Source organism: Littorina saxatilis, linkage group LG2 (assembly GCF_037325665.1).
Source record: "Littorina saxatilis isolate snail1 linkage group LG2, US_GU_Lsax_2.0, whole genome shotgun sequence".
Classification (NCBI taxonomy): Eukaryota; Metazoa; Mollusca; class Gastropoda; order Littorinimorpha; family Littorinidae; genus Littorina; species Littorina saxatilis.
The window spans coordinates 36,759,658-36,778,303 of record NC_090246.1 but is presented as its reverse complement, the minus strand read 5'-3'; the positions used below and the strand labels follow the sequence as shown (position 1 = coordinate 36,778,303).

The 18,646-nt window shown below is 41.8% G+C and overlaps 1 protein-coding gene across 1 annotated transcript in view; it reads right to left on the bottom strand.

Moving 5' to 3' along the window:
* LOC138958893 (uncharacterized) overlaps positions 1 to 18,646 on the bottom strand; it is a 205,020-nt gene that overhangs the window by 135,772 nt on the left and 50,602 nt on the right. The window lies entirely within an intron of this gene.

The following is an 18,646-nucleotide window of genomic DNA, read 5'->3' as shown; positions in this document are numbered from 1 at the left end:
CTGCCAACGTTCCAAAATTCAGATTAAAAAACCAAGAAAGGTTAGTTGTTGGAACGTTGTTATTGACAAAAATACGTACCAATCACAAATAATTATATCGACCCAATATGCAGTCAAACAAATAGTCACGAAAAACTTATCTTGATGGATTTTTTGCCCGCTCGCCAGGAAGCCAAGCGAATCTCGAAAATCCGTTATTGATTTTGTTGTTGTTGATGACCAGTGGCGGATTTAGGGGGGCCGGGGAGGGGGGGGGGGGGCTAAGGGGGCCCGGGCCCCCCCTTCAGGGGAAAAAAAGTGAGACTAGTGGGAGAGAGAGAGAGAGAGAGAGAGAGAGAGAGAGAGAGAGAGAGAGAGAGATTGAGAGAGAGAGAGAGAGAGAGAGAGAGAGCCGAGAGAGAGAGAGAGAGATGATTAAATGACAGTTTCATGCAGAGTTCAGGTGGCCCAAGATTGCAGCATATTGCTTCCTTGAAAAAAAACAAATTCCGGGGGAGCATGCCCCTGGACCCCCCTTGCATGTTCCGGCGGTTCGCGCCCTCAATTAGGGCGCTTTGCGTCCCCACCTTCAAGTTTGTGCAAAAAAGTTTGGGTGGGCCCCCCCTTCCGTAAGATCCTGGATCCGCCCTTGTTGACCATCTGTTAACCCGTGATTTGTAAAAATGTAAAACATTTGACAAATCGCGGGGCGCGGTACAAATCACGTAAATGCCCCCGATAATTTCTTGTCATCTCCAAAGTCAAGGGATCTATTAGAATTTTTTTTTTAATTACTTTATTTTTCTATTGCTGGGAAATTCGGGTCAACAGAGTCGCGCTACCCCAAAGTCTAGGGATCTTTTTTTCTTTCTTTTTTTTTCCATTACTTTATTGTTCCATCGCTGGGAAATTCGGGTCGCTTCCTCCCAGTTGAAAGCTAGCAGCAACAGAGTCGCGTTACCCCAAAGTCAAGGGATCAAATGGAATTTCTTTTTCTTTCTTTCGTTATGCTAAACATCGTAATATTTTACCTATCCGGCCCCAACTACCCCCCACCACCCAGCATAGAGGCTCTAAACAACAAATATTAATAATAATAAAAGGCATGTATTACTTTGTGGAATGCGATATTTTTACATTTTTACAAATCGCGGTTTTAGGTTCGACGGTCATACTCTAATATGTATTATGTTTTATTCTAAGCGTTGACAAACCCCCTAATAAAAATTATGTAGTGACTTTTAATAGGTCACTGTTCAAAAGAATCAAACTTATAACTATTAAACAGGAAAAAGCACTGTACGTTTCAATGTCTTTCTCTCTGACTGCGAGTCACGGTCTTCCACGTCTCTAAGACACGGGGCAGTACTCCTCTGTGACTTCTGACATTTACTATTAACAACGCTTATCTCCCTTATTCCATGATCTGGAACACTGTCATATTCCAGGACTATGCGATTTTAGGGGAACCGTCCTTGGCTTGCAGTTTCTTTGTCAATGTATCTTCGTTGAAACTGTTTTGGCATGAACAATTTTTAGCATCGATTGGGTGACTCTGTCCCCATGGCTTTTTTGTTTTGTTTTGTTTGTTTGAGTGCTGTGAGCTGCCGTTAATAGCGGTATGAACGACACCAACAACATGTTCAATATTTTGCATGAATACGGTAAACGCGCCGGATTATTTCAACCAAACACTGCAAAAAGAAATGACGTGTTCCATCTTTACTGTCATTCATGTCTCCCCCCCCCCCCCTTAAATTCTTCAACCCTTCCGGCTGTATCGTTCCCGAAATCATGTTAGGGCATACTTCTCTAAACATGTCGTGTAATTGCTGTGATGTCTTTTGCACATGTTGCAGAAGACATAAAACGCTCTATCCAGATTCTTGTACTATCCCCCAAACACTCTTTAGGGGAAGCCCGCCTAATGTGGACCACTTTTTGTTTCACGCTGATAACGAAGAAGTTTCATTTTGTGCTTGGTAGTTGTTCTCTTTTCAAGCCAAGTTAGTAAATCGGCGGGCGTCAGACCAAATTAGAGCGAATTAGTTTGAATTCACTTTCAGCAAGAATTAAATACAGACAATTCACAACTGGTCTATATCAGGAGCCTGGGCGCCAAATGTGGTCATATTACCCAATATTGACGGACTGTGTGATGATATCTTCTGCTATGGTCCGTTGAGACAGTGATATCAAAATCGAGACCGGAGGTCGAGATTTTGATGTCACTGTCGAAACAGACCAATAGCAGAAGATATCATCACACAGTCAGTCAATGTTAGATATATTGCTAATTCTCTGGACATTTTGTATTTACTGTAAAGAAATTACTAAAGTATTTGTCTCAGTTTTGGCTGTTCCATATCCCTCCCTCTGATTATTATTTCTTTTTGTTCACTCTTTTCTTGTACTTTTCAGTATTTTAAAATGTCTTTCCTATCAAAATGTCTTTAGTCACTTGCTCAACTAAATTCTGGAATAATTACATTATCATATATATTTGTTTGTTTTTAAATTTAGGTGTTTTTGTTTTTGAAGTGCGAAAGCAATAAAGAGGTCGTCGATATCAAAACTGATATCGACGGAAATGTCGTCGATATCACTTTTGCACTGAGCTCAGTTTTGCCCAATTGACCAATGGAAATACACGTAACATATGAAATAGCAATATAAAGAGATCTTGGCGAATCATTGTAAACAACCAACTTACTCCAAAATACAACGTGTCGGACTCATTCAAATATGCATCAGATATATATGTTACGGTTTGACTAACGAGAAGATTATTTGAAGCACAACATAAAACTAAAAAAACTTATCAAAAACATAGAGAACATAAATGAAATTATCAACTTTCACGTAAAGAAGACTGTTTGATATATTGTTTGTAAGCTTGATGGCTAGTTACAAGTTATTTTGAGCGAGAGAGAGCGAAAGAGAGAGAGAGAGAGAGAGAGAGAGAGAGAGAGAGAGAGAGAGAGAGAGAGAGAGAGAGAGAGAGAGAGAGAGAGAGAGAGAGAGAGAGAGAGAGAGAGACGTACCTGTGATGTCGGGACCATCCGATGAGAGATCACTCTTGTCCGTTTGTCTTTTAATTTTAACAAATAAACGCAGAAGAAGAAGAAACCTTTCGCAAGAGGACACCTGCTTTGCAAGGACGCTTTTGGCTGGTCCCGAATGGCGTCCTTTCATAGCACTGGTACCACTTACTACAAAGCAATGTTACCCAATCCAGTGAATGGCTTGTATACGATTCCAACCCCACTCCACAAGAACTCAACTGCTCATAATGATAATGCGACAGAGGGCAACTTCAAAACAGACCCTTCACACAAGACAACCTCGAGTTGCAATATAAATCTTCTCTTCCCAAAGTGCCGTCTGGTCTATCAGTATTTTGGCAGCCTTCAAATCATCAATGCACGCACTGAAACGGAATGGGTACAGCTGAGTTAAACTTGAGTGCAAAATGTTCTGTTGTCGGTGTTTGACGAATGAAAAGACAAATTAAGTCAAGTTTTAGATCTCTCTTCTTTCCCCCTTTTTTCCCAGCCCGTAATTAGACAGACAGACAGACAGACAGGCAGGCAGGCAGGTAGGCAGGTAGGCAGGCAGGCAGACTGACAGACTGACAGACCGACCGACCGACAGACAGACAGACAGACACAAAACCTAGAATGTCAGATTCTGTTGAGTTCTCTTTGGTGCTGGAGCGGATAGGAGGGGGGCACTAAATACGTAAAAATTAGAATAATCTAAACCATATCAAAATTCACAAGACCATGACCAACACAGACTAGCCAGCCGACCTACCAACCAACTTAGCAACTGAAGAGGATCAAGTATAAGCAAGTGATGGTTGAACAGAACGCCAACGACTATAGGATCTCTTTAGCAGTTTTAGAATTGTCACACAATTGTTATCTGTTATATGTTATTTGTTAAATGCCTATCTGTTTCTTTCTTCTGTTTACCATTTACACCAAAAGACACATTTGTGACCCTCCACCACGAAATGAGTCGCATGTCACCTCGCGCGGTTCTGCGCTAGGCTAAATATAAGTCCGGGGAGTGTCTGGTAACAGTGTGAGGGTCACCTTAGTCACAGGCTTATAACTCAAACAGTTTTCGCTCTTTTCTAAAACGGTTTTCACCACTGGATAGAGCATAAAAAACTCTTTAGGAAAATGTAAAAATATGAAAATCATGCAAAGGCGACATGCGACTCATTCCGTGGTGGAGGGTCACTTTTGTCCAAGCTTTTGAATGTGATAAGAGGGTACTTCCTTTTGAACACACACCAAAAAACAATAGCCCGAGTGCTTTCTTTGAAGCATGCCAGATATGTTTTGCTGAATTAATTCCTTGAACGACACCTACATGTCAATCTACATGTCAATCTACATGGAGGGCCGGATGAAAAAAAGCGTGTATACATTGCTTATTCTGTTACCCTCGTAAAATAAATTTCAATTCAATTCAATTCAATTCTACGACATTAACTCGGAAACAAATCCTTCTTTGCACAGGAAGCAGCCAGGTATGTGTTCATGCGAATGGATGCGCTCATCACATGTAAAATCCTGGGAAATATACCCATGAGGGGGTGTACGTAATCGCTCACGCGAGAAGCAATGTATCTTTTAGCAACGGAAGATTGCAAAACTAAAGACATATATGCATTGAAACTTTCACTTTCCTGTCAAACGTCTGCAATATATTTTTCTGCATTGCTAAAGGCTGGTAGTTTTCACTTCCTACTGCAACGCATAAAACTAGACATGGAGGACAACTCATTTCCGCTCTTTTAACCTTTTCTGCGTAGGGAGGATAGACGTCGTCGATTGAAAAATTGAAAAAGCAGCCTTACTTGCAACTCGAAGTTCTGCTGAATGAAACAGACCACCCCCCACCCCCAGCCCCAGCCCCAGCCCCACCCCCCCCCAAAAAAAAGAAGAAGAAAAAAGAAAAAAAAGGGAGGGGTGAGGGCTCAGTGGTTACTTATGGAAAGTTTAATCATCGACACACACAAAAATCACTAGACCTTGGACCGTGAGGTTTTTGCTGGGGAAGGCAGAAGAATGATAATAGAAAAACGAACAGAACATGTCACGAAGACTGAGCTCAGAGAGCCGTTGCTTCCACAATATTCAGTATTTTTTAATTTGCTGGATAAAAGGGAGTGAGTGATAAAAAAGAAAGAAATAACACCCAATTTGTTTGTTTGTTTGTTTGCTTAACGCCCAGCCGACCACGAAGGGCCATATCAGGGCGGTGCTGCTTTGACATTTAACGTGCGCCACACACAAGACAGAAGTCGCAGCACAGGCTTCATGTCTCACCCAGTCACATTATTCTGACACCGGACCAACCAGTCCTAGCACTAACCCCATAATGGCAGACGCCAGGCGGAGCAGCCACTAGATTGCCAATTTTAAAGTCTTAGGTATGACCCGGCCGGGGTTCGAACCCACGACCTCCCGATCACGGGGCGGACGCCTTACCACTAGGCCAACCGTGCCGGTAGATAACACCCAATGCCACACACACACACACTAACAACATACACACACACACACACGCACGCACGCACGCACGCATGCACGCACACACACACTGTGACACTCACACACGCACGCACACACACACACACACACACACACATACATACACACACCCACACACAGTACAATGAGAATGCGGCTTAAATAATATCAATAGCTGACAGACTAAATGAATATCATGTCCCCACCCACCCTATCCCCGGCTCTGGAACCAGAAAGTAAGGCGGACAGAGCCATACGCGCTGGTCTTTGCATATTAACCCGCATTTTCCAAATAGTCACTAGAACTGACCGGGGACAAAAACAGATAATTAGCATAGCACCATACGCGCAGAACGAATGGTGAATTCAACAGTGACCCCATACAAAGAAAATGTCACATCCCCTTGTTCTTCGTCGATCGCAAGATGATCACACTTTTGCCGTCCTCCGCGGAGTCCTCTGTTGTTGCCTCCGAGGTCCACCTGCAGATTCTGCCCCAGTGTTGTGGGTTCCGGCCACTTGGATCGCCTGAGGATAGCGGGGTCAGTCTTACAGAAGGTGTTCTTTGGTCATTGGTGACAACCCCCAGTAAAGAAATTCTAAAAAAAAAGGTTAATAAGGCTGCCACCTTTTTTCTTTGCACAGATGTGTCCATATTGCTTAGAGGAACCTGTGCAAAAAATGTGTAATGTTTCTGTTGAGCGATTTGAACACACAAGAAATGGTGGATGAGCACGGTGTAGGATAGGCGGGCTGGAGAAAGGCAGTTTGAGAATGAGCGTTTGCGGGGTTGTAGGTGGGTAGGTTCGAAGGAGGGGAGCATAAGTGGGTGTGTTGGGTTGGTGAGGTCAATGACTTGGAAGCATGGCAAAGTGGAACTCTTCAAAGAACAACACTCAGGAAAGGAACGTCGAAGTTGACGAAATTGTCGTTCATGCCAACATGACTGTGACAAGCGCGCGACTGTGCCTTTTCCAACTCGTTTAAATCTGAAGAGTCAGCAGAGAGGGAAGGTCGTGGTGTAGCACTCCAACAAAAGAAAAACAGAACTCTCGTCACTGACCTACAGAACGAGCTGAGATGGTTGTCGAGGAGGACCTCAGAAGATGCCGAAGACCCGACAGTCGTTTCTCAGTTGGCAGGAGGCTGGCTGGGTTTTTGCGAGTAAAGCGAGGTAAGAGCATTTCTATGGGGCCACTCGCAGCGAGGAAGAAGAGGATTTGGCCAGAAAAAGGCTAGCGACCCTTTGCACGCCTTGAAGTCACTTTGCAATCTCGTTAGCTGCTCACCGATAACTTTTTGTTATTATGCTAACCCATCTTTCTTTCTTTCTTTATTTGGTGTTTAACGTCGTTTTCAACCACGAAGGTTATATCGCGACGGGGAAAGGGGGGAGATGGGATAGAGCCACTTGTCAATTGTTTCTTGTTCACAAAAGCACTAATCAAAAATTGGCTCCAGGGGCTTGTAACGTAGTACAATGTATTACCTTACTGGGAGAATGCAAGTTTCCAGTACAAAGGACTTAACATTTCTTCACATACTGCTTGGCTAAAATCTGTACAAAAATGGACTATATTCTATACAAGAAACACTTAACAAGGGTAAAAAGAGAAACAGAATCCGTTAGTCGCCTCTTACGACATGCTGGGGAGCATCGGGTAAATTCTTCCCCCTAACCCGCGGGGGGTAGCTGCTAACCCATCGTATTTAACACTTGCCTAGCTAGCTGAAAGAAAAATCAGTGCATATAGGCATCTTGTCTGTTTGCATGTACGGCTGGGGTGCACGAACCGAAAGTGGGTGCCATCGAAACGGGAGAGAACAAAACGCGGGTTCTGATTCGTTCAAATCACAACAAATCTCAGTTTTAACACCAATGCAACACTGCGGGTGGCTCCGTTTGGGTGGTAACTTTCTTGTGCACCTCGCCCTGCACATCTTTTAGGGCTCTGATGCTACTGAGAACGGTACACTTCATCTTCAAGCTACCTCGCCTTGCTAGCCTATCTAAGAAACGCGCAGAACTGAAGATGGAGTACGCCACGGTCAATGAGGATAAACATGAAGAACACGGCTACAGACACAGGCCACAATTAACACTTGAAACCCCTTTGCGGAAGGGCCCGCAAGTTTCAACACTCCAAGGCAGACAGGGCAATGGCTGCTGTTTTGACAGGCTCGAGTGGCTCTATCCCGAAGAACGGGCCTCTCAACGATCTCTTCGACTTCTGGCGCAAGATGTAACTGTCGTCTGCTTGGCTACTGGCACTGCTTCTGCGTCGCCATTTTCCGGGCAGCGTGCTTCTTTGTAATTAACGTCGATGATTTTTTGGGATAGATATCAATGGAAAGTTGATTTTCTGTGCATAACGTTTTTCTTCCATTCTTTCTCTCTCTCTCCCCCCCCCCCCCCACCCCCATTTCCAGCCCCTTCCTTCAAAGTTTCAGTGTCAACGGGCTCCCCTAAGAACCACCGTCTGATGCAAAAGAAAAAATGTAAAATATATATTCCTTGTACCCTGGATATCTTTCTTTCTTTATTTATTTGGTGTTTAACGTCGTTTTCAACCATTCAAGGTTATATCGCGACGGACCCTGGATATGATTCATTCGCTCGAATATGCTTCATATTTCAAAGAGTATTATCAATTCATGTTCCTAATTTGCCACTGTTACCACTGAGGTCATTACATCTCAATTTCAACTCCTATGCCTCGCGAGCCTGGGGATTCATTTGGTCTCAAAAGTCTTCAAAGCGTCTGCAGACTTGTTTTATCATTGCTATTCCGTACCTTTTACATCAGAAAGTAACTTTAAAATACTCAGTTATCCAATTCCCCATAGTCCTTAGTCTTATGCGTAATACCATCATTCAATTTTGAATTACATAAATTTTGGATCGATGTTTGCATCAGTTTCGTGGTGTGGAAAGTGCTTTAAATGTAAGGGGCGGAGGGGGAGGCGGAGCCGGAGGAGTTACTGGCTCTGAAGCAACTATTTTGGCACGGCTAAAAAATAAAATGCCAGTGATTAAAAACCTCTCCTCGCTGGCATAACTTGACACTCGAGCTAACAGCTTTTCAAACCAGCCCGCCCCCATTCCACTTGCTTTTTTTCCTTTAATTACTGAACACTGCGAGGTTAAGTTAGCCAAGTGCGCCGTTAGATAACTGTTGTAAAATTCACTTACGGTTTCGCCGCTAACAGCAAAGGGGTTGCTAACACCTTATTTACTGACCTATTTTTTTTCGCTGGTGTGAACGTCAGTATGCACCTTCAAAAACCATTAGCTTAACTACTGTATAATTTCCAAACGATTTTTTTATCTCTCCCGGGAGGAATTATTCACACCATGTTCATTTGGTATGTAAAAGGAGGACGGTTCTATCAGCCCGAGTCTGTAACTCAAACATCACTTTGTGGCTGACGCTTCCAGACATTTATTTTCTTGTGATCTTTTACAAAATTTTATGTCTAGCTAGGGGGAAGATGGGATAGAGCCACTTGTCAATTGTTTCTTGTTCACAAAAGCACTAATCAAAAATTGGCTCCAGGGGCTTGCAACGTAGTACAATATATTACCTTACTTGGAGAATGCAAGTTTCCAGTACAAAGGACTTAACATATCTTACATACTGCTTGACTAAAAATCTTTACAAAAATTGACTATATTCTATACAAGATAACAAGGGTAAAAGGAGAAACAGAATCCGTTAGTCGCCTCTTACGACATGCTGGGGAGCATCGGGTAAATTCTTTCTCGTCCCAACCAATATGGGACTCCCCCTAACCCGCGGGGGGTAAACGTCCCTTCAAATTATTTGGCTATTCGGGACCGTTTGCCTCTCAGTACTTCACCGCACGTTTGACCTATAAAAAAAAGAAGATACAATACAGTACCGTGTTACCCCCCCCCCCCCCCCGACAACCTTCATCCTCCCCAATCCCTTCTCTCTCTAGCAATTTCACTCTTTAAAATGTTGCACTGAAACGGATTTACTACTCCAAAAACTGTTCAGCATCCTTAAAAGAATTCTCTGTTAAAGGCACAGTAAGCCTCCCGTAAACCATCACAGAGCTCCCCGAGCGTCTACATATAGTACAAGCATACTTCCATTTGAACGCTCACCGAACGGGAACATCCTGGCTGCTTTCTGTCGAGCGTGAGAAATTTTCAAAGAATTTATTTTTGTGGACTTGGTCCTCAACAACAATGGCGCCTCGTTTTGGTGCTGGACGGCTGTTATGAATACCGGAATTCACGCCCCGACAGTAAGCCTCCCGTAAACCATCACAGATACTGTCAGGCTTTTACACACAGTAAAAACACCCTTCCATTTGAACGCTCACCAAACGGGAACATCCTAGGTGCCCTACGTAAAGAGCGAGCAATTTTTAAAGAATTAATTTTGCAGATTGTCTCGAACACTTTTTGGACCCATTCTGAACTCAGGTCAAACATGAGTTACTTCCCTTCGGGTCTCATTCTATCGATGTAAACTGGTGATAGCCGTGAATCGATGATTATCAAAATGTTTTTGGACCGTACGCGTGGTGCGTTTCTGCGCTAGACCTAACTTTTAAAATCTAAATAATAAATTGACAGCTTGTTACACAAACATTCTTTAATCATAAAAGAATTTTTTTTTCACCAAGACAAGATCAGTGCAATTCGAAGTTGTGAAAGTTTTAAAAAAGAAACGCCCGGAAGCAGGGTCACGTAAGGGTCGTAGCAGACGACGGTTTATCAGTGCATATCGCCGTTCCTCTCAACAGTCAAAAGCCATCGCTAGAGTTCTTGTGAACCACAGCCGTTTGTTTCGTGCATAAAAACGTGCTATTGTAAATAAGCTCACATCGAGTCGCATTCAAATGACTAACTTCTTCTTCTTCTTCTTCTTCGTCGTTCGCTCAGACAGCAACTCCGGAGGCCCTGATGAAGACTGCTGTACGCCGGAGGCTCTCCATGGGTCCATAGAGTTTGTCCCTCATCGGTGTTGACGACTACATTGTGAAAAAGGGAAACTGGATCACACGGGTTCACGATGGCTCAGGGGTAAGATAAACCACGCAAAAATAAATTCTTTGAAAATTGTTCGCTCTTTACGGAGGGCACCTAGGATGTTCTCAATCGGTGAGTGTTTAAATGAAAGGGTGTTTGTACTGTGTGTAAAAGCCTGACCGTATCAGTGATGGTTTTCGGGAGGCTTACTGTGCCTTTAACAATCCATAACCAAAACAAACAAGTCGCGTAAGGCGAAAATACAACATTTGGTCAAGCTCAGTCGAACTCACAGAATGAAACTGAACGCATTGCATTTTTTTCCGCAAGACCGTACACTCGTAGCATCGTCTGTCCACCGCTCGTGGCAAAGGCAGTGAAATTAACAATCCAGAAAAGCGCAGTAGCGCTGAGGAGGATAGCACGCTTTTCTATATCTCTATTCTTTTAACTTTCTCAACGTGTTTTTAATCCAAACATATCATATCTATATGTTTTTGGAATCAGGAACGGACAAGGAATAAGATGAAATTGTTTTTAAATCGACTTCGGTAATTTAATTTTAATCATAATTTTTATATTTTTAATTTTCAGAGCTTGTTTTTAATCCAAATAAACATATTTATATGTTTTTGGAATCAGAAAATGTTAAAAAATAAGATAAACGTAAATTTGGATCGTTTTATAAAAAAATAATTTTAATTACAATTTTCAGATTTTTAATGACCAAAGTCATTAAATAATTTTTAAGCCTCCAAGCTGAAATGCAATACCAAAGTCCGGCCTTCGTCGAAGATTACTTGGCCAAAATTTCAATCAATTTTATCGAAAAATGAGGGTGTGATAGTGCCGCCTCAACTTTTTACAAAATGCCGGATATGACGTCATCAAAGACATTTATCGAAAAAATGAAAACATATCTGGGGATATCATACCCAGGAACTCTCATGAAAAATTTCATAAAGATCGGTCCAGTAGTTTATTCTGAATCGCTCTACACACACACACACACACACACACACACACACACACACACACACACACACACACACACACACACACACACACCACTACCCTCGTCTCGATTCCCCCTCTATGTTAAAACATTTAGTCAAAACTTGACTTAATGTAAAAAGGAAGTACAAAACTGGCCGAATTTTTTTTCTTGATTTGTGCGTCCCTGTCTGGGAGGCCAAGGGAACTGACAATGCAGTGACACCTCATAAATGACCAGTCAACTGTTTGTGCATCTGATGACGTGTTGCTAGACTGCTATGACGTCTCTGGACGCGGTGCTTCCATGCTGATAAAGGTCAGGATTACATTCATACTCAAGTCCAGAGTGAAGTTTCACTCTCTCTTAGTTAGTTATTGATTTTTGACACCTTGTCAACGTTTTCAGGGTCAGCTCAGTGTGGTCTTCGAGATGAATATGGCTCTTGTTGTTTAACGCCCTCACGGTAAAACCATTAGGAGCATGAATATGGCCCCCACAATGCGTTGAGTTTTAAGGGGCAGTACTTCTGGAACAAGACCAGTCTTATTCATTCGCATGTGTGTATGCACAGCTCGTGCAACTTTTGACCATAGACGGCTCCGATTCGGCATCACCCACTCTTTCAGCCACGGTATTCCGTGCTGTCCAGTTCAGTTGAACATTTTGAAAGGCCAAATAAAAAATATATGTTGATTTAGAGTAACCAAACACATTTTGGCACATTTTGCGAACCATACCTAGACTAAGGGAAGTAACCTCATTTAAAATCGACTAAATTTAAGAAAGAAAAAAAAGGAAGAAAGAAAAGCCGACCAACCGACCCTGTCTTTTTTGGTCACGTTACCCTAAACCAACATATATTTTTATTTGGCCTAATAAAAGTATTGAAGACTAAAATGAAAATGCACCACTCATTTTGAGTCAAAACATATCGACACGGTTATTTCCTCACTGTCGTTCTGTCCGAGACAGTCCTTCATGGTCATATCGATGGAAGGGACGTTAACAATTAACAACCGACAACTGTTTGCGACAGGAGATAGGGAAACAATCGAAATACATTTTCCCCATGGTTTAATGTATGAGGATGTTGTGTGAGGACATTCTAGCTGCTAATCTTCTGAACGCCAGGCGAATGACTCGCTGCAGCTCTAAAGGCCTATTCCGCCTTTGTGGAAACTGTTCGCCTCACTGTCTCAGGTGAGGTCGGGCTTTTACATGGAGTAAGATTATCCCTCCATTTCGTCACACACCAAAACCGAACAGCCTGGGTTCTCTCTAGACACACGAGGCAGTTTAAAACTCGTTTAACTATCAAGTACTTTACCCAATATTGACGGACTGTGTGATGATATCTTCTGCTATGGTCTGTTGAAACAGTGATATCAAAATCGAGACCGGAAGTCGAGATTTTGATATCACTGTCGAAACAGACCAATAGCAGAAGATATCATCACACAGTCAGTCAATGTTAGATATATTGCTAATTCTCTGGACATTTTGTATTTACTGTAAAGAAATTACAAAAGTATTTGTCTCAGTTTTGGCTGTTCTATATCCATCCCTCTGATTATTATTTCTTTTTGTTCACTCTTTTCTTGTACTTTTCAGTATTTTAAAATGTCTTTCCTTTCAAAAAGTCTTTAGTCACTTGCTCAACTAAATTCTGGGATAATTACATTTTCATATAATATTTGTTTGTTTTTAAATTTAGGTGTTCTTGTTTTTGAAGTGGGGAAGCAATAAAGAGGTCATCGATATCAAAACTGATATCGACGGAAATGTTGTCGATATCACTTTTGCACTGAGCTCAGTTTTGCCCAATTGACCAATGGAAATCCACGTAACATATGAAATAGCAATATTGTTTTCTATGAAGCCCTAAGAGCAGAAGCTATGCAAGCATTTAAAAAACCCGATTATACTGGTAAAGAAAATACGTCACTTCAATTTGTTATGGTGTTGTTTAATTAAACCTTTCATCGTCGCTTTGATAATTTTAGCTCTTTGAACAGGCGACTTCAAAGGCTTAGTATCAGTGTGAATAAGCGTTTTTAAATCAGATAGTGGGACAAAACTACACCCACTTGAAATTAAGTCTTAATGGGCCACCAACGGGATTCCTTGAAGAATGATTAGTTTGTTCCATTTAGCTAACACCATTTGTTTCAGCTTTGGCACATCTGTTAACATTGTTACAAATCACGGGTTAACAACATCTGGTCGACGTCACGGTCATACAGTTAACATTTTGAACAGCTTGTGTGCTTCTGTCTCTGGTGGAAGAAATTAACCGCAAAATAGTCACACTAGTAATACTATGATAACGTTGGATGAAGTATTTGTGGTACGGACTTCCTCTACTGGAAGCATTTTTCTCTGGAAGAACAATTTTGTATTTGAATCATCTGTCACCTCATACTAAACCAAATTTCCCCTCCCCCCTCGTCCCTGCCCCCCCTCCCCCCCAAATTTAAGAACAAAAGAACAACAGAAAAAACTCACAAACAAACAAATAAACAAGAACAAGACAAAGAACAACAGCAACATGACAAAAACCAACCAGAAACACATTTACCGTAATATGTCTAACAGAAACAAACTCAGCAGGTCAAAAGAGGGGGCTGTCAGAATAAAAATAAAATTGCGTTATACCGGCCTCTCGACTTACTTTTAGACGGGCAGTTTCAGCAACTAAAACCCACCAGCTGAAATCGAGGCGGTCTCGGTGACATAATTATAAGCCCTCTGGGTTGACCGATACCTTTCTTCCCATCCAGCATCCGGCTTGTTGATAAGTTACGGCCTTTGATTGCCGCGTTAAAAGGGGCAAACTTCGAGGAAATGTTGAACAAACAGACAAACACACGCCGGGCAATGGGAGCAAGCCGATCTTGTTTATGGAAAATCAATGCGCTCGCCACAGTGTGTCTTTAGATAAACCCCTGTGAGGAAAAAAAAAAGGGGGGGGGGGGGAGGGTAGAAGGTGGGGGTTGAGGGTAGGGGCGGACTAGGTGAAAGATCGAGATGTCCGAAATTTGGGCAGGGGGTGGGGGGTTGGAGTTAGTACAGTGCGTGGAAGAAGTTGTGAAAGGTGAACTACGGTTTTCATACGGTCAGTTCAGTTGCGTTTAGACATTACAATTTGAAAATAAAAACCAAGGTTTCTTAACCTAGGGAGTGTGTGTGTGTGTGTGTGTGTGTGTGTGTGTGTGTGTGTGTGTGTGTGTGTGTGTGTGTGTGTGTGTGTGTGTGTGTGTGTGTGTGTGTGTGTGTGTGAGGGCTTGTAGTATAAGAATTGAGGTGTCCGAAATCGGGAAAAAGGAGGAGGGGGGGGGGACCATTATTTTTAATAATCACTGAGACTCGGCATGTAACCTCTACGTATATGGCGTTTGTCGTAACGGCTCCCATTTGGTCCAATAAAGCGTAGGCAAATACTGGAACAGTGTCTGGGACTTGCAAAAACAACAACAAAAACATACAATAAAAAAAAAACCGCACACCCCCATCTGCTCTATCTACCCCACCTCTATCCTCTCCTAAAAAGCCTGATATCAATTGGGCGAAGTCGACTTCGCGAAGTCTCGTTAACAAAGCTCGCTGCACGAAGCTTTGGCGCTGAAGTTTGATAAAAAGACTTCGCCAAGTCAACTTCGGGCTCAAGTAAGTAAAGTTTTTATGAAACATTTTTTTCTGCGCATAGAGAACACAAAGATGAAAGTAAATAGAGGGATGCGTTATGGCATGGAGCAGGTTACATTTCTAACCGGGCTATCGGTTGCAACTTGATTAAGCTCTGAAACGATCTGCCATTCTTATTAAATAAATTTAAACTATGAGAGAGAGAGAAAGAGAGAGAGAGAGAGAGAGAGAGAGAGAGAGAGAGAGAGAGAGAGAGAGAGAGAGAGAGAGAGAGAGAGAGAGAGAGAGAGAGAGAGAGAGAGAGAGAGAGAGAGAGAGAGAGAGAGAGAGAGAGAGAACCTGCATGTGTGCATGATATCAGATTTGACCGAATTTGCTATCTGCCATTTTGCTTGACGAGAACCTCACACTTCTCCATCGTCCTGACATATTCAGTGCTCCTGGCACTGGTCATCAACCTGTATGTAATTATGCAACCCGTTACCTGGGCACCGGTGTAAAAACCCAGCCCAACAGGTGTTGCGTCCAATGGCCAATGCACGATTGTCGCTCCGCGCTTTGTCAAATGGCCGCCGAGACAAGTGTTGTGTAAACCGAGACACCTGGCCTTCTGGGAGTCAAGTCTCTTGCTCTCTGGCACATGATGGCTGACCGAGACTGCGAGCGCGAGAGTCTGTTGAGCGGTTGGGGAAGAAACTTTGTACACTGTTAAACAAAGGAAACGCATGTTTTTTTCAGATTCATTGAACCTACACTTTTTACATTTAGTCAAGTTTTGACTAAATGTTTTACATAGAGGGGGGAATCGAGACGAGGGTCGTGGAGTATGTGTGTGTGTGGGTGTGTGGGTGTGTGTGTGTGTGTGTGTGTGTGTGTGTGTCTGTGTCTGTGTCTGTGTGTGTGTGTGTAGAGCGATTCAGACTAAACTACTGGGCCGATCTTTATGAAATTTGACATGAGAGTTCCTGGGTATGATATCCCCGGACATTTTTTCATTTTTTTGATAAATACCTTTGATGACGTCATATCCGGCTTTTTGTAAAAGTTGAGGCGGCACTGTCACACCCTTATTTTTTAATTAAATTGATTGAAATTTTGGCAAAGCAATCTTCGACGAAGGCCGGGGTTTGGTATTGCATTTCAGCTTGGTGGCTTAGAAACTAATGAGTGAGTTTGGTCATTAAAAATCGGAAACTTGTAATTAAAATTATTTTTTTATTAAACGATCCAAAAACAATTTCATCTTATTTTTCGTCATTTTCTGATTCCAAAAACATATACATATGTTATATTTGGATTAAAAACAAGCTCTGAAAATTAAAAATATAAAAATTATGATCAAAATTAAATTTTCGAAATCGTTTTAAAAACTATTTCATCTTATTCCTTGTCGGTTCCTGATTCCAAAAACATATAGATATAATATGTTTGGATTAAAAACATGCTCAGAAAGTTAAAACGAAGAGAGGTACAGTAAAGCACAGCGCAATCGCTACGGCGCCAAACAGGCTCGTCACTTTCACTGCCTTTTGCACTAGCGGCGGACTAAGTTCAGTTTCATTCTGTGAGTTCCACAGCTTGACTAAATGTAGTAATTTCGCCTTACGCGACTTGTTTTCCTTTATCCAGTTGTCACGTTGTCCCAGTTTTGTTCTTGGAATGAGTTGAAAAGTTTGAAGTAAGTAAAGGCAGGTGTGTCCCTGCAGTTTTGAGCATTTGAACTTTTATTTATTCATTTATTTATTTTATTTTTATTTACGAGGATTTATATCGCGCACGTATCTCACCACACAAGGCGACTCAAGGCGCATTTTATGTAAAACAAAGCACATTGGAAAATTATGCTCTACCAAAATTAATGCGTTAGGCACTATATATATATATATAACTGCACCAACACTGACTGAAATATAATCCGCTGTATGAACATTGTTTTATTTATAATATTCTGATGCTATCAGAAAAACATGAAGATATTAGATCTTTGGCTATAAGTGCAGATGGACGTTTGGTATAACTGCGTAAGAAATTACTTTGTTTTCATGCCGGTATTTTATGTTTTGTTTTGGTTATAATTGTTAAGGGTGACATTGGCTACACTTGCGTTGACACTACTATGTCCTTTTACCCATTTGTCTGAATATATTGATTTTATACGAGCAACAAACAAAAGTTTTTTTTCCCTTCTGTTCATTTTTTAATGCGTTTCTTTGTAGGCACTCTATAAATAGAAGGAGAAACACGTTGAATGTCGTTGCATAATGCTGACTGAAATATAATCCGCTTTATGGACATTGCGTATTTTTATGCTGTCAGTAAAAACACGAAGATATTAGATTTTTGGCTATTACTGTGTAAAATGATGTTGGTTACAACTGCGCTAAAACATCTCAATCTTTTTACCGTGTTGCTTGAATATATTGCATTTCGCGCGAGCTGAAACGAAAGTTGTTTCCATTTTCATGAATAATTTAAATTTGACTTTAACGAACAAATCTGCAAAATTAGTTATGTTCGTTGCTGTGAAATATAGTACATCCTCGAGGGAGAGAGGGAGAGAGAGAGAGAGAGAGAGAGAGAGAGAGAGAGAGAGAGAGAGAGAGAGAGAGAGAGAGAGAGAGAGAGTGAGAGAGAGAGAGAGAGAAAGAGAGAGAGAGAGAGAGAGAGAAAGAGAGAGAGAGAGAGAAAGAGAGAGAGAGAGTGAGAGAGAGAGAGAGAGAGAATGAGAGAGAGTATGAAAGAGAGAGTGAGTGAGAGAGAAAGAGAGAGAGCGAAAGAAATAGAGAGAAAGAGAGAGAGAGAGAGAGAGAGAGAGCTTAATGCATCTGACATAAGATTAAACTTTAACAGCTATCGCTTATTTTAATCAGCAGGAGTGCACATAGCCATCATCCAGTAACGGGCACGAGTTCACGAAGGGAAGTGGAACCCCTGCACCACTCATCGTAAGGTGTGACTCTCATATGCACCGGGTTTATTGCTTGGTTTCACGTGCATTATGCAGATGCAGCGAGAGTGAAATGACCATGGATGTTTAGCCTGGAAAAGCGCAAAAAACCACGGTGCTACCTGCCTTTTTAGACCCATTCGATAAGGCCAAATAAAAATATATGTTGGTTTAGGGTACTCCGACCGACCCTATTTTTTCCCGCCGACCCTAACACTTTTTTTTCCTTTCTAAAAAAACCCCCAACTTTTGGCACATTTTGCGAACCATACCGAGACCAAGGTAAGTAACCTCCTTTAAAATCGACAAAATTTAAGAAAGAAAAAAAAGAAAGAAAAAAATAGCCGATCTACCGACTCTATCTTTTTTGGTTACGTTACCCTAAACCAACATATATTTTTATTTGGCCTAAGAAGACACCTTCCATGAAAGGATACCTGCTGTCGCTTTGTTTATCATCTTGACTAAATTATACCTGTCACGGAAGGTCACCTGCAATGTAAGGATACCTGGCTGATTCCGCT